Consider the following 14422-nt stretch of genomic DNA (forward strand, 5'->3'; position numbering starts at 1 on the left):
TCTAGTCTCTATAAAATCTCTCATCACATAAGACACTGTAATAATGAGAAGTGACTGGATTAAACAAATGCATCCCAGGGAATTCAGAATTAATGCTCTAAAATATCTTTAAATAACCCCTTTTAGATAAACTCTGGCTTAAGCATTTATAAGATATCATACCAACCTTTGCTTTTCTGATTTTTCTCTAGAGAGCTATATCAGTGATACGAATCTGCAAAAAAAAAAAAAAAGAGAGAGAAAGAGAAGTTAATGTTCAATTCTAAAAATGCTGTTTTTATTTGCTTACTACGTCTATATTACTGTAAGGCAAAAATAAAAATTAGATGCTCAGTGTGATAGCTCCAGTCCTCAACATAGCACACTATATTGTTCAAAAGTATATACTTTTAAAAACTAGATAATGATTTGAAAAAATAAGGGAATAATATTGCAGAGAGTGTAACTAATTACAAAATGGCATTATTTTTTCAAACCTCAGTATGGTCCTCTTCTTTCGTACAAGGACATCTTTGCTCAACTACTTTTGTAGCGGTTACTAGGCATTATTATAATTCCCTATTTACTCTATTGTGCCCCCCATACTGGGATGCAAGTTCCTCAAGAGCGAGATTTGTTATGTCATTTTTTTATGTAGTTAGAACCCCCATCTGGACCATAATAGGAATTGAAAGACACTTCATATTCCCCTTTGAACTACCAATCTTTTCCTGGAAGACAGAAAAATTGTAAAGGGGAGGTGGATCTAGGAAGACATCAACAACTTCTGTGAAAAATTACAGCCCAATGGATATACAAACAGAAACAACACAGAAAAACAGAACAACTCAACTCTGAACAATGCTTTAATCTCAAACATACAGAGCCATCATTAAAAGGAAATTGAAGCCTAGTATAGGAGGAAAGGTAATAAGGGATCAGCAAACCAATCTAAAAAAATTAAATTCCTATCCAGGCCCAGAATAACTGTGTAAGCTTAGAACAAGGAAATTATATGAGGAACCAAAGTTAGTGATAAGAATAACTTATTAAAAATGGGAAATCATATATTTGGATACAAAGAACTAGTGAGCTTGATTTTTAGCCTCCATGAAATTCAAAGCAGATTTATTAAACAGATAGTCTAGGAAGCCATGAAAAATAAAGTGGAAATCATTAGGAAATAGTATTGCATGAAGTCAAAAGAACATTGTATGGAGACAGAAGTCTTAGGCTCATGTTATATATGTGTACCCCAGTTACTTTAATGATTTCTCTTTCCCCCTATTTGTTGTGGGATGAACTGTGTTCCCCTCAAGAATCTGTTAAGTCCTAACTCCTGGTACCTGTAGATATGACCTTATTTGGAAACACATTCTCTTCAGATGTAATTAAGTTGCAAATTAAGATGAGGTCATACTGGAGGCTTCCCAGGTGGTGCTAGTGGTAAAGAACCCATCTGCCAGTGCAGAGACATACAAGACGCAGGTTCAATCTCTGGGTCAGGAAGATCCCCTGGAAAAGGGAGTGGCAACCCACTCCAGTATTCTTGCCTGGAGAATCCCATGGACAGTGCAAACTGGCAGGGTACAGTCCATAGTATCACAAAGAGTTGGACACGACTGAAGAGACTTGGCACAGCACAGAACATACTGGAGGAGGGTGAGCCCTTAGTCTATATGTCTAGTGCCCTGAAACAAAGAGGAGAAGAGACACAGAAAGACAGACAGAGATGGAAGAATACTTTCTGATGACAGAGGCAGACACTGAAATTGTGCCAGGAGAGGAGCGTGAAAATCTCCCATTCTCAAAAAGGAAACACTCCTGACAACACCTTGATTTGGGACATCTGGCCTCCAGAACTGTGAGAAACTAAATCTCTATTGTTTTAAGTGACCACGTTTTTGGTAATTTGTTATGACACGTATACAAAACTAACACACTATTATATAAAATGAGACTAGTGATATATCTTCCTGAGGTGATTGTCAGAAAGACATCAGTTCAGTTCAGTCGCTCAGTCATGTCTGACTCTTTGCGACCCCATGAACCGCAGCACGCCAGGCCTCCCTGTCCATCACCAACTCCCAGAGTTTACCCAAACCTACATCCATTGAGTCGATGATGCCATCCAGACATCTCATTCTCTGTCATCCCCTTCTCCTCCTGCCCTCAATCTTTCCCAGCAGCAGGGCGTTTTCAAATGAGTCAGCTCTTTGCATCAGGTGGCCAAAATATTGGAGTTTCAGCTTCAACATCATTCCTTCCAATGAATACCCAGGACTGATCTCCTTTAGGATGGACTGGTTCATCAGAAATTCTTAATTTCAGTAAAGCATTTCACAAAGTTTCTTGTAATGCACTAACTAATAAAATAAATCTATGTGAGCTCAATTGAGTTAGGTTCAAAGTTGTTCAAACTGTCATTCCCAAGAGAGGTGATTAATAATTCAACATAAATGTTAAATTTTCCAAAAATCCACTTATTGATATGTTGAAAATAGCTCTCAGGCCTTGGGTAGCCATATTTTAGGGCCCTTGGAGACAAATGGACAGAAGTTGGGAAACTGATCTTGAGGAACACTTGTAATGGTGGACACAGGACCTTCATTCATCTGTTGCTTTAAGACTTAAAAGAAATACACAGAATGAATGCCACTCAAATATAAGGAAAAAATAAGTTGGGAGAAAAAAAAAATTGACTGAAAGACAAACTTAACATTTGAAAATAAAATTCTTATTATTATCTTAATAACTATTTATTACTATTTTATATTATAGTATAATTTAGTAATCACTATTTAAACAATTAAAAATTTAAACCCCTAACAGTACACCTACTAGTACTTGATACATAATAGATACTCAGTAAATTATTATTATTATTATTATTATTATTAATAGTGTGGTAGCCTAGAATAATGGGTCAAACTCACTTAGGTGGAAAATACATACTATTTCATTTGGGTTCAAAATTATTAAAGTATGTACAGTGGAAAATATCTAAGTTCACCATAAATGCATATATAGTATATCTGGAGATTGCAGTTGAGCAAAGTGTCAGTGTCCAGTTTTTTGTAGCCTCTAAAACAAAAACAGAACAAACAACAAAAGTAAAAATTTGATATGAATGTAAGACTGTGATAATCTGATGAAAGTGAGGCTAAGAGGTTTTGTTTTCCTAAAAGCAGCAATTCTCCTCTTTACATTTGACAGTAGTCTATGTGATGGAAAAAGAAGAGAGACTTTCAAAGGAGATGGAGGTTTTCTGTACATTCCCATCCATACTTCAGGAAGATAAAAAAGGTAGGCTCCTAAGGCGTGCAAATCAATGTCATAGGGAGATGTGGGTGAAGGCTAGATTGCTTCAGTTGAAGCAATGGAAACAATTGAAGCTCATAATAGCAGCATCTAAGAAATACAGCAGTTTTAAGAAACACCAGTCTCGCTCAGCTAAGATAGAAGTATGCAAAGCATGGCCACAGGCATTTGACAGGTTAATAGAAAAACACCAGCTAGGAAGAGACTTTGGAGCACATCACTTTCTGATATCCAAAGGAGAACCCAAAAGTAAAGAGGAAGGCAGGAGATTTGCCAGAGGATGAAGACAAAGGCAGGCAAAGAGAAGCTCACACTGTCATGAACTTTGGTGATGGCCAAGAAAATGGGACAAAGCAGGGCAGATCTAGTGTTGTTAGTGTAGCTTTTTGTCAATTAAACCTCTATTTCAAGGCTCTTAGGAATATCACATGCAATGGGGAACCTTTGGGATGTAAAATGTATTTTCCTAGATGCTGACTGGGACACAATGCCTGTAATAATGATCACAAAAAGTGACTCGGGTTCTTTATACTTGAGTTCTTTTCAATAACAGGTTTCAAATGGTTTTAGTGATTCACTGAACTAGTTTCTATGGATGCTGTAAAATAATTACCAAAACTTTGGTGGCTTAAAGAACACAATTTTAAACTATTTTTCTCTTATAGGACATCCAAAATTGGTTTCCCTGGGCTTAAGTCAATTGTTGGTCATTAGAGCCTCCTTCTAGAGTCACTAGAGAATCCATATTCTTGTTTTTTCAGATTCTAGAGGTTGCACACATTCCTTGGCTTGTGGCCCCTTCCTCCATCGTCACAATGGGCTACTCCAATCTCCTTCTGTGGTCATATGTCCTTCTCCCTGACTCCGACTTCTGCATCCCTCTTATAAGTACTATGGTGACTACACTGGGCTCATCCTGATAATCCAGAATGGTATTCCCATCTCAAGATCCTTAACTTAGTCATATCTGCAAGGTCCATGAAAGCATAAGCTAGTTAGTTTTGCTTACTTCACAAACATTTCTAATGCTTTTTACTTGCTCAGATGCTTTCCTAAATGCTTTAAAAATATTAGCACATTTAATCTTTATATTAGTCCCTAAGAGATGGGCTTCCCAGGTGGCTCAGTTATAAAGAATCTGCCTGCCAATGTAGGAGACACAGATGTGGGTTCGATACCTAAGTCAGGAAGATCCCCTGGAGAAGGGAATGGCAACATGCTCTAGTATTCTTGCCTAGAAATTCCCATGAATAGAGGAACCTGATGGGCTGCAGTCCATGGGGTCATAAAGAGGCAGACATGACTGAGCACACACGAGAGTTATGAGAGTCCTGGGAGGTAGGAATTATTATAATCCCTACTTCACTTACGAGCAAACTGAGTCACAGAAAGGATAAATTACTTGCAGACAGTTTTTTCGGTGTTTAGAGGCAGTATGAATCCAAATCGTGCCTCTTAACGGGATGGCCTTCATACAATGCTTTCACTGGGAAAATTCTATTTTATATGATTGTTGAAAAGGGTTAAATAAAATAATGTATATTAAATAGTTATCAGTGTTGTTCATTCAAAATGTACTCATTACACTGTAAATGGTAAAATAAATAAATATATCAGAGGCATTGACCAAAATAAAGACTAACCCAAAATAGCAAAAGAAGAAGAAGCACGGCTAGGGATTGGAAATGCTACCATCTGGAAAATGATAGTTTAGCTTAGAGAAGAATTATGGGGACATGATAGCTATCTTGAAATATGTGATGAACTTTCATGTGAAAAGGAAGTAGATTTATTTTAATGTCTCTCCATAAAACTAAACTAAAACCTAAGGGTAGAAATTATATGGTGATAAAATCTGCCTCAAAAAAACAGAAAGATCTAATAATTAGAGTGATCTACCAATGGAAAAGGCTGCCTGAGAATTTTGTAAGCTTTTAGTCCATTGCAATGTTCAAGCACAGGCTAAGTGACTTTCTGTAGTGCATAAAATATGGAAAGGATTTCAACAATGAAAGGAATATTAAAATACAATCATGCATTTATTCAGAAAATATTTACTGAACATCTTCTGTGTACTGTGCCTGTAAGGCCCCTTAAAACTCTGAAAATAATAGAAACTACTATTCAATCTATAAACAAATAACACATGTTACAAAAATGGGCATAATTTCAGGCTGACTCTCAACGAGTTTACCGATTCTCCAGCTTCCAGGCTCTCTGGCCTGGTGTAATCTGCAGGAGCCTTTATTTTCACAATCACTAGTCACAGGGAGACTCTTTCTACAATAAAGAGTCAGTTTTTTATAGTCAAAATCACTCATTTTGCATTCCGACAGCAGGGGCTTTTCTTTAAAGGAGAGAAGAAAATTTTATTCCTCAATAGTTAGTTTGTATTCCTTTCAGCCTAGGCAAACAAGTATAATGATAACACCTTTTAATCCAAGAAGGGGAAAACTGGGATTCTTCTCATTTGATCTGAAGCACATGCCACTTCTGGAGAGTCTGTGCTTTGCCATTGTCTTTGGAAAAGTTATGTAAAGGCTTTACTCACTCTTCTGGATTCAGAAAAAAATTAATTATGGTGAGAATCTACTAAGTCCAATTTGTCCTGGGAATTATAAGAAGCTGTCTACCTAACTCTCATCTAACCTCTCTGGCCAAGGAAAACTGTTTTGGAGAATGACCCAAAATTACACAAGTAACCTGAGAAAGTCTCCAACCACTGAGCAAAATGTTCCCAGTGTGTGTACCACCTATATGACTTTTCATCACATGGCACCCACTGACGTTTATTATACAACTGCCAGTATGTTTCAAAATTAACCAGATAATAGGATGGCCCTCTATATGATTTTTTCTGCTCACAATATTTTCTTTGTAGAAGACACAAAGCACAGATAATAATAACCCTGATAAAAGTTGACCTTTAATGAGGTCTTACTATGTGATGGTCATGTCATGTGAACCATCATAGGCAATCCTTTCATCACCCTGTTGAGCAAATGTTACCCTTATCCTTGTCTAATAAATGTGATGAAGTCAAGATTAAAATGCAAAGTGACATGCTCTTGAGTTCCCATTGACTGATAAACCAGTCTTTAACCACCTCCCTAACAAAGACCAATAAGTTAGAAGTAATGTTAAAATGTAATTACAAGTCTGTATTTAGATGTCCTTTATAAAAATAAACAGTGTGCCAAAGATGGGGTTAGAACCTAATTCTCCAGATAACAGTGTTCCAAATGACTATTGACTAATTTAAATATAAAAAGCACTGTCAGCCCCTGTGGGCTAGCGAGTTATTAAATATCATGCAAGAGCCTGTATAGGTAAGAACTTTTTTAAAATATGGTAAATTTTCTTCTCTTCCCCTTCAAAATGCCCCAAGGCACTCATATACATTATGGACACCACTGGCCTGAAAATTCTCAGTTGAGGGAAAAAGAAATCCAAAATCCTTGAATTATAAGAGGACTAAAAGAATCTAAAATGATAACTATTTTGCCCCTTTAACACCAAAAGATCAACTGATTTTTATTTTTCACTTGGAGTTGACCTTTATTTAACCCATGGCATGCCAAAGTTATGGCCTGAAGCAATTTTTTCAGTGAATGCCTTGACTTGGGACAAGAATAGACATTTCTGCCTCTGAACCATTGTTTCATACCAGTGCTGATGGTCAGTCTAACAAAGAAAAAACATTTCTCAATATTTAAAGAACACTAAAACTTTCTACTCAATTATGTATTTCCTCCATTTCAAATACATTCAGAACTGTAAAATATTTTTAAATTCCAAAATAATCTACATTATTCGGAGTTATTATTAAACTCTTCACTAAAATGTTTGTGCTCAATTATATATTAAAAATAACCAACTGATTGTGTCTGCAATTTTTTAAAGTTGTAACCATTTTTTTTTGATCAACCGGCTTCCTACTGGCATCTCTTCCTAATGGAGAAATTAATTTCAAGGCATTCTGGTGCCTCTTTTACTCCCTAGATAAGTCCTGTACCTATACACAATTGTTCAGGTCTATCCTATTATTTTGAAAGTAATAAATGAGGTATATTTAAAGGATTTAGACATGATTAGTATAGTCTAACAGTCCTCTAACAAAAACAAACTCAATAGTTGCATATCATAAAAGATTGAGATACCAAAGAAAAAAGTCCAAAAGTACAGTAGGAGATATCTAATTTAGGGATTAAAAATTTATAGCAATAAGGACTGTGAGGCACCTCTGTGAGTTATCTAAGGGAGAAAGCAGATTCTTTGGAGGTTGTTAATGATATAAACAGTTACATTTCTGAGCTGGCATAAATACTATCCTAGCTACAGGCAGGCAGAATAATAAAATAAAATAACTGTGTAGAAAAGGTAGATATAATCTAGCTCAAGGATGTCTAGAAGAAACTGTTCAACAACTATGTATGCTTATATGAACATAATTTAATAGTAGCACAAGTCTTCTGTTGTAATATCATCTTCACATAGTTTTTTTTTTTCCTGGGCAGAATGAATCTTTAGAAATTCATTAAAAAAAGATATCAGTATCATCTTATATTGAGAATTTGTTAAGCACTTTGTATCTACCATCTCTTTCAACATTTTCAATAAGCTTATTTATAAATGTTCTTTATTGTTATCAAATGGAAAAACTGAAACACAATAATCACAAGTAGTTTGCCCCATGCTACATATTTAATAAACTGAATATTAAATTCATATCAGTTTTACTTCAAAATATATGTTCCAAACTCCTGTATTATATAGCAAAATAGTCTTAGCAATAATTGACTAAAACTTGAATCCAGCTACTACATTAGGTCAGGAAAGAGAAATGAGTTAAGACTGCTAAAAGGATACATGATTATTTTTGTAAATGATACAAATAGCTATATAAAAAACCTAAGAAAAATGAACAATCAAAAATTTAAATAACCAGTTTAATATAATAAATTATAAAAATGTTAACTATATGCACAAACTTATAAAAATACTTTGAAAACTACTGAATTGTGTACTTTCAGAGAATGAATTTTATAGCATATAAATTGCATGTCAAGAAAAAGTTAAAAAATAAATGATTATACTACCAGTTAATATTTACTGATGGTATAAATGTAAATTAGAACATTTTTTTCTAGAGCATAATTAAACTTTGTTTATCAAAAGTCTAGTTCTTATCAACAAATGTCTAAAAATGTATTCTAGGAAACTAATTGGAGATAAGCCATTAGATTTAAACACAATAATATTCATAGTATTGTTTGTAACCGGTCCCAAAAGAATTAAAACAATGGAAGCCACACAAATCCAGGAACTCTAAAATACACTTCAACATATCCATAAAAAAATCATGCTTCAGAGTAGTTAATTACATTGGAAATGCTCTCAATGTTAAATGAAAATGGAAAGATACAAATAAAATTAACTAAGGGTTAAAAAGAATTAGAGCTATAATAAATAGTATAAGAGCAGAGGATATTTTTGCAAAAATATTTTGGACAAGATAAAAGAAGCTGATACAAAGGCACACTTGGGTCTAAGAAAGAATTAGTTCACTTATTGGTGGGAAATAGGTTAGTGGAGTCACCAGGGTAAGAGGGGGCAAGGAATTCCAGCTTATTCATTGTAGTGTATTTTTCCCTCTTAATATGTAGGGGGGGAAATGGATTGTTACTTTATGTCACTTTCCCTCAGATACACCAAGCCTCCTTTCCCCATGGAGACTTTGCAAGGGCTATTTTCTCTTCCTAGAAATTTCTTCTCCTAGATTTTAACCTGACTGGCTCCTGATGCACATTCCACATATATGTCACTGAAGAAAAGTCACTTACTAAACTGCAGGGTCTTTTCTGCCCACTCAAAGTATCCTGGTCATCACCTGGGAATTTGTTGGAAAGACAAAATCTCATGGTCCACCAAAGACCTACTGAATTCAAATCTGTAGTTTGACATCAACCCCAGGTGATTCTCATGCACACTAACATTTGAGAACTACTGACTTTATAGTCTGTGATAGACAACACACACTAATTTCTTTCATCATTTTCTTCATAGTTCTTATTCATCTCTAAAATTCATTCTCCATTCTGGCATGTAGTTCCATTAAAGCAAAAATCTTGTCTTTTTGCCTGTGTTCTTAGTTCTCAAAATCATTCCTGATACACAAATGGAATCCAGTGAATGATGAGTGAAAGCACAGGATAGATAGAGTGATTTTGACTGAAGAAATACCATTTCATGTTTCCTTAACTATCTAAATTACTCTGTCTTTCAAGCTTTCCTATTGTGTATAGAGACAAAAGCTAATGGATAAATATTCTAACCCAAAAGACATCATGTGAAAATAATATTTCATGGTGTGTAATAAATTTTATCTAAGAACTTTCTGAAGAATAACCAATATCAGCATGTATAAAATAAAAAAAAGGTTTCTAAAAGTTAAAACTAGAATTACCATACAACCTAGTAATTTCACTCCTAGGTAAATACTCAAGAGAATTGAAAACAGCTGTTCAAACAAAAATTTGGACGTGAATGTTAACAACATCATTGTTCATAATAGCCAAAAAGTGGAAACAAGTCAAAAGCCCATCAGTGGATGAATGGATAAACAAAATGTATTTTATACATATGAAGGAATATTATTCAGCCATAAAAGGGAATGAAGTACTGATACATGTTACAACATGGATGAACTTTGAAACTACTATGTTAAGTGAAAGAAGATACAAAAATTAAAAAGATACATACTGCTTGATTCCATTTATATGAAATGTCCAGAATAGGCAAATCTATAGAGAGAAAAAGCAGGTTAGTAGCTGTCAGCAGTTAGAGGGAAGGAGTAAAGAGGAGCCTGCTTAATGGGTATGGGGTTTCTTTTGGAATTAGATATTGATGATGGTTGCATATTACTGTGAATTTACTGTAAGTCACTGAATTGTACAGTTTAAAATGGTGAATCTTATGTTGTGGAATTTTATAAATAAATAAAAGTAAATTACTAATTTAAAATATAGTAGCATAAATGTACTGACTTGCTAGAAAAAAACTTTGTGCTACAGACTCACTTATTTCAGGGGTCAGAGCTCCAAATGATGAATAATATGTGATGATTATCTCTACTAGACAGAGATAAAGCAGGGAAATAAGGTAAAAGAAATGAGCCTGGGATTTGCCCAAGTCAGGACTCAGATTTCTTTGATTCTTGGCTAAAAGCCCTGATTGGCCAAAAAGGTCAAATGAAAAGAAAAAAACAGTCAAGAATAAATCAGTAAAATAAAAAATTCATTAAAATTTAGCTATTGGAGAAAAGGAAGTAACCTTCCTTTCTTCTACTGAAGAGAAAATTGACAACCTAATTTTCAAAACAGGTAACAGGTGTACAGCTATAGCAAGGCGCCCAGAGCTTCTTCTCTACTAGGAAATGTTGGAAATAAATTTAGGAGGAGCCTTCAGACTTACTGAAGTCACTGAAGTTGTAACTGTTGTTACAATTGCTAGGGTTTATTAAAGATCATCAGGAAGCTTAACATTAAAAAAGTATTTGGATAGATAAGACCCCTGTTTGCACTTTAAGGCTTTACTCTTAATTACATATTGCTGTGACTAAGCACTTCAAAAGTGACTTTTATTAATGTGCTATTATTTAACTTAATAATAACTTTGAATAAAGTCACAAGTTAACCAAAGTTCACTAGTAAGTTAAATGTTTGGAGCTCAGAAAGCATTTTCCCACAGATCAGTGTTAGCATGGTGGTTGCGTCCATGGGGTACAAAGAACCAGGTAATCGATACTCAATAGTACTAAAGAGCACAACAAACATGTAAAATGATTTCCATGAAAACGTTCATTCAGCATTCTGAGACCAAGATCACCTCTTCCCTCCACTGCATTACTGATGCTCATTCATTCATTCATCATTCCATCACTCATTTAACAAGTACTGGTAGTGCCTGCTATGGGCCAGGCCCATTTGACACATTGTCTCCCTTTCCATTTGACATGTCAGAAACTTTCTTCAACTTGGAATAAGTACCTTGTGGCCTAGCTTATAAACTCCATCAGGTAGGGTTCCTCTAGGGGCAAAGATGAGGCTCTAGAGCAAGGAGACATAATAAGGGTTGGGAACAAGTAAAACAAGGTGATGGCGCAGGAACCATGAATCTGCCAAGCTGCCTGTTCCCCTCTCCCCACTCATCACACTATGGCCACACTGGCTTTACAAGAGGAAAGCCCTAGGAGGTGATACCAATAAAGGTGATACAATAAAGGCCAATAAGATAAAAGATGCCTTTTCCTGATTCACTCTCCCATAGAGAAGTGACCAGGAGGCAGAAATGCCAGGAATAATGTTGAAAGCCAAATAGGTATAAGGATTGATATCTAAATATTTATTTCTTTCCTATTTCCCTTACCTGAGAGCACAGACATAAAAGAATAAAGGAGAAGGAAAAACATTTCTAGAAGTATATCCATAGGTTTCAATGTACATTGGAAATTGTGTGAAACAAAAAAATTGAGTTTTCCTGCAACTGTTGATCTCCTATCAAGGAATCATGAGTTACGAACTAACAAAGATCACCACCTAGTGGCCCCAGCAGGATAATTGCACTTAAACAAAGTGCATTGAAATTCAAAATATTAGGGTTCGTTACAAGAATGTAACATAACATTGAAGCTTCTCCTTTTGTCCCTTGGATTCCAACCTCCTATTTTCCTTCCTGTCTTGGTCTTTCCTAGTTTATAATCCCAAATAGTCTCTAAAGCCTTCTATTTACAATTATCTTTATTTAATCTTTACAATTAGCTGTCTACTTTGTCACATTTTGAGTCCTCTTCTTTTATTATATTCCATAAGCCCCTATGAGTCTTAACTGAAGTCAGCTTCTTGAAGCATCATTTTGTCATACCACTTCCCTATTGAAAGCTTAAATTCTCAAGTAGGTCCTGTTGTGATCTTTAACAAGCCTGATCTAACCCACAGAACTCCACACTCCACTTTTAATGTTGCCTGCCCTTGCTAATGTTGCCTGGCTACTTTCCTCACTGTTGCTTCAGTCTCCAAATCTCAGACACAACCACCCTTTTACCTATCTCTGAGTACTCAGATCCAATTCAAACTGCACTTTTCCTATCAGTTTTCACCTACTACCCCTGCCAGGGTTCTTTCTTCTCTAACTTCTTAACTTTGGTTACTACCACTGAGTTCACTATTTAACTATTTTCTAATTGCTTTATATATATTACGTCTGCAAAAAATGTTCTGTAGCTTAAGTATATCTGTATCTCCCACAAATCTCAGCATGGTATTGAACATAACAGAATGCAATAAATAAGTTATTTATTTAGAAAGGGATAGAAAAGAATTTCTGTAATTAAAGTGCTTTCGGCAGTCTGATAGAGAGGGATAAAGGAAAAGGAGGGAAAAAATGGAACGGGGAAAGATTGCTGTAATTATACCTTATGAACTGAAAAATGTTAATTCTATCCTCCTTTATCATGTAAAAGAGCAGTGACAAATTAAACAGAAAAGTATCCCTCAAAATGCCAGGATACATTTAAACTAATATTTCAAAATATGTAGTACAATTTAATCATGAACATTTCAGAAGAATATAGTTAATATAGTTGCTTTGGGTGCGAACAGTGAGAGAAGCTCACCTTACAGATAAAAAGAGGAGGAAAAACAGGGGAAAAAAACTGTTATTTAAAAGGTAGTGGAATGTTAATTTGCATTCTAAGGTAAGACAAAGTTTTAATTCTTGAGCAGGAGGAGAAAGTCTGCTCCAGGGATGTGGGTTACAGACAGATTAGGCAGCTGCACAGTTGGAAGTACCAGGACCAAGAGAAAGTCTTCTGCACTCAAACTCTGACATACGATTCAACCAACTTCGAATGTGAATGGAAATATTTTACCCCCAAAATGTGAATAATAAAACAAATAAAATATTAAATAATCTGCTCAAATGAAGAAGTCTGCAGAATAAGTAATGTGAACTTGAATAATCTCATTAAGTGACACCAGAATTCTATTTCTAGTGCAACTGCAAGTAGTTTTATAACTAGGCCTCCAGGAAAATAATTAGACTATTTTAAGGAGTAGGAGCTGATTCTATTTTGAGGGGAGAGAGAGAGAGAAAAAAAAAAAGGCTTCTCCAATGTAAATCACCCCCCTTCCGCCAATTCTTCAAACTGACATTTTCGAAGGGATCAAAAAAGAACAACTACTTATATCTGTATATATATTGCTATTCCACCACAAAAGAGTGACATATACACAAGGCCTTGCACAAGATACTGTAGAATGAAACAAAGAATATAAATGACAGAGACCCTGTCCTCAAGTATCTTACTGGGGCAAGAAGGCCTATGCAATTTAAAATTTAACAGATAGTAAAAAATTCCATGGCAATTTTTAAATATACTGCATCTTACACAGGTAACCTATATTTTCACACCTCAACAAATATTAGGTCACAATTAGCAAGATGCTATACTAGGTATTTGGGAATAAGAAGTAAATCAATTACACAACTGACCCTCAAAAGCAGTATTCCTAACATAAAACACATGGCAGATACGTTAACTAGGACAAGAGAGTACTCGATAGAAGAGGCAGAATTTGTGATTCACCTTCATGTACTTACGTGCATGCTAAGTCGCTTCAATCCTGTCAACTCTTTGTGACCCTATGGACAGTAGTCCGCCAGGCTCCTCTGTCCATGGGATTCTCCAGGCAAGAATACTGGAGTGGGTTGCCAAGCCCTCCTCCAGGTGATCTTCCCAACCCAGGAATCAAGCCCATTTCTCTTTTGTCTTCTACATTGGTGATTAGGTTCCTTACCACAAGTGTCACCTGGGAAGCCCAGTTATGGCTTATATAGGGCTTCCCAGATGGCTGTATTAGTACATAAGAGATGCAAGTTGATCCCAGGGTCAGCGTGGCAGCCCATTCCAGTATTCTTGCCTGGAGAATCACATGGACAGAGGGGCCTGGTGGGCTATGGTCCATAGTGTCACAAAGAGTCAGACACGACTGAAGTGACTATATGAAATATGAACCAAGAGAATCATCTCAAAGATGATGCCACTTAGGGAAACTAAGAACAG

The 14422-nt window shown here is 35.5% G+C and overlaps 1 protein-coding gene across 10 annotated transcripts in view; it reads right to left on the reverse strand.

The window, feature by feature from the left end:
- Nucleotides 1–14422, reverse strand: part of TFEC (transcription factor EC) — a 224327-nt gene that overhangs the window by 178526 nt on the left and 31379 nt on the right. For 7 of the 10 annotated variants that reach the window (XM_070468644.1, XM_070468660.1, XM_070468637.1 and 4 more), the window contains exon 2: nucleotides 167–214. The gene's annotated coding sequence lies outside the window, so the exon portion shown is untranslated. Of the gene's footprint in view, nucleotides 1–166; nucleotides 215–10062; nucleotides 10104–14422 lie in introns of all 10 variants that reach the window. The other 3 variants (XM_070468650.1, XM_070468668.1, XM_070468628.1) reach the window with 1 other exon arrangement.

This window comes from Odocoileus virginianus, chromosome 1 (assembly GCF_023699985.2).
Source record: "Odocoileus virginianus isolate 20LAN1187 ecotype Illinois chromosome 1, Ovbor_1.2, whole genome shotgun sequence".
Lineage (NCBI taxonomy): Eukaryota > Metazoa > Chordata > Mammalia > Artiodactyla > Cervidae > Odocoileus > Odocoileus virginianus.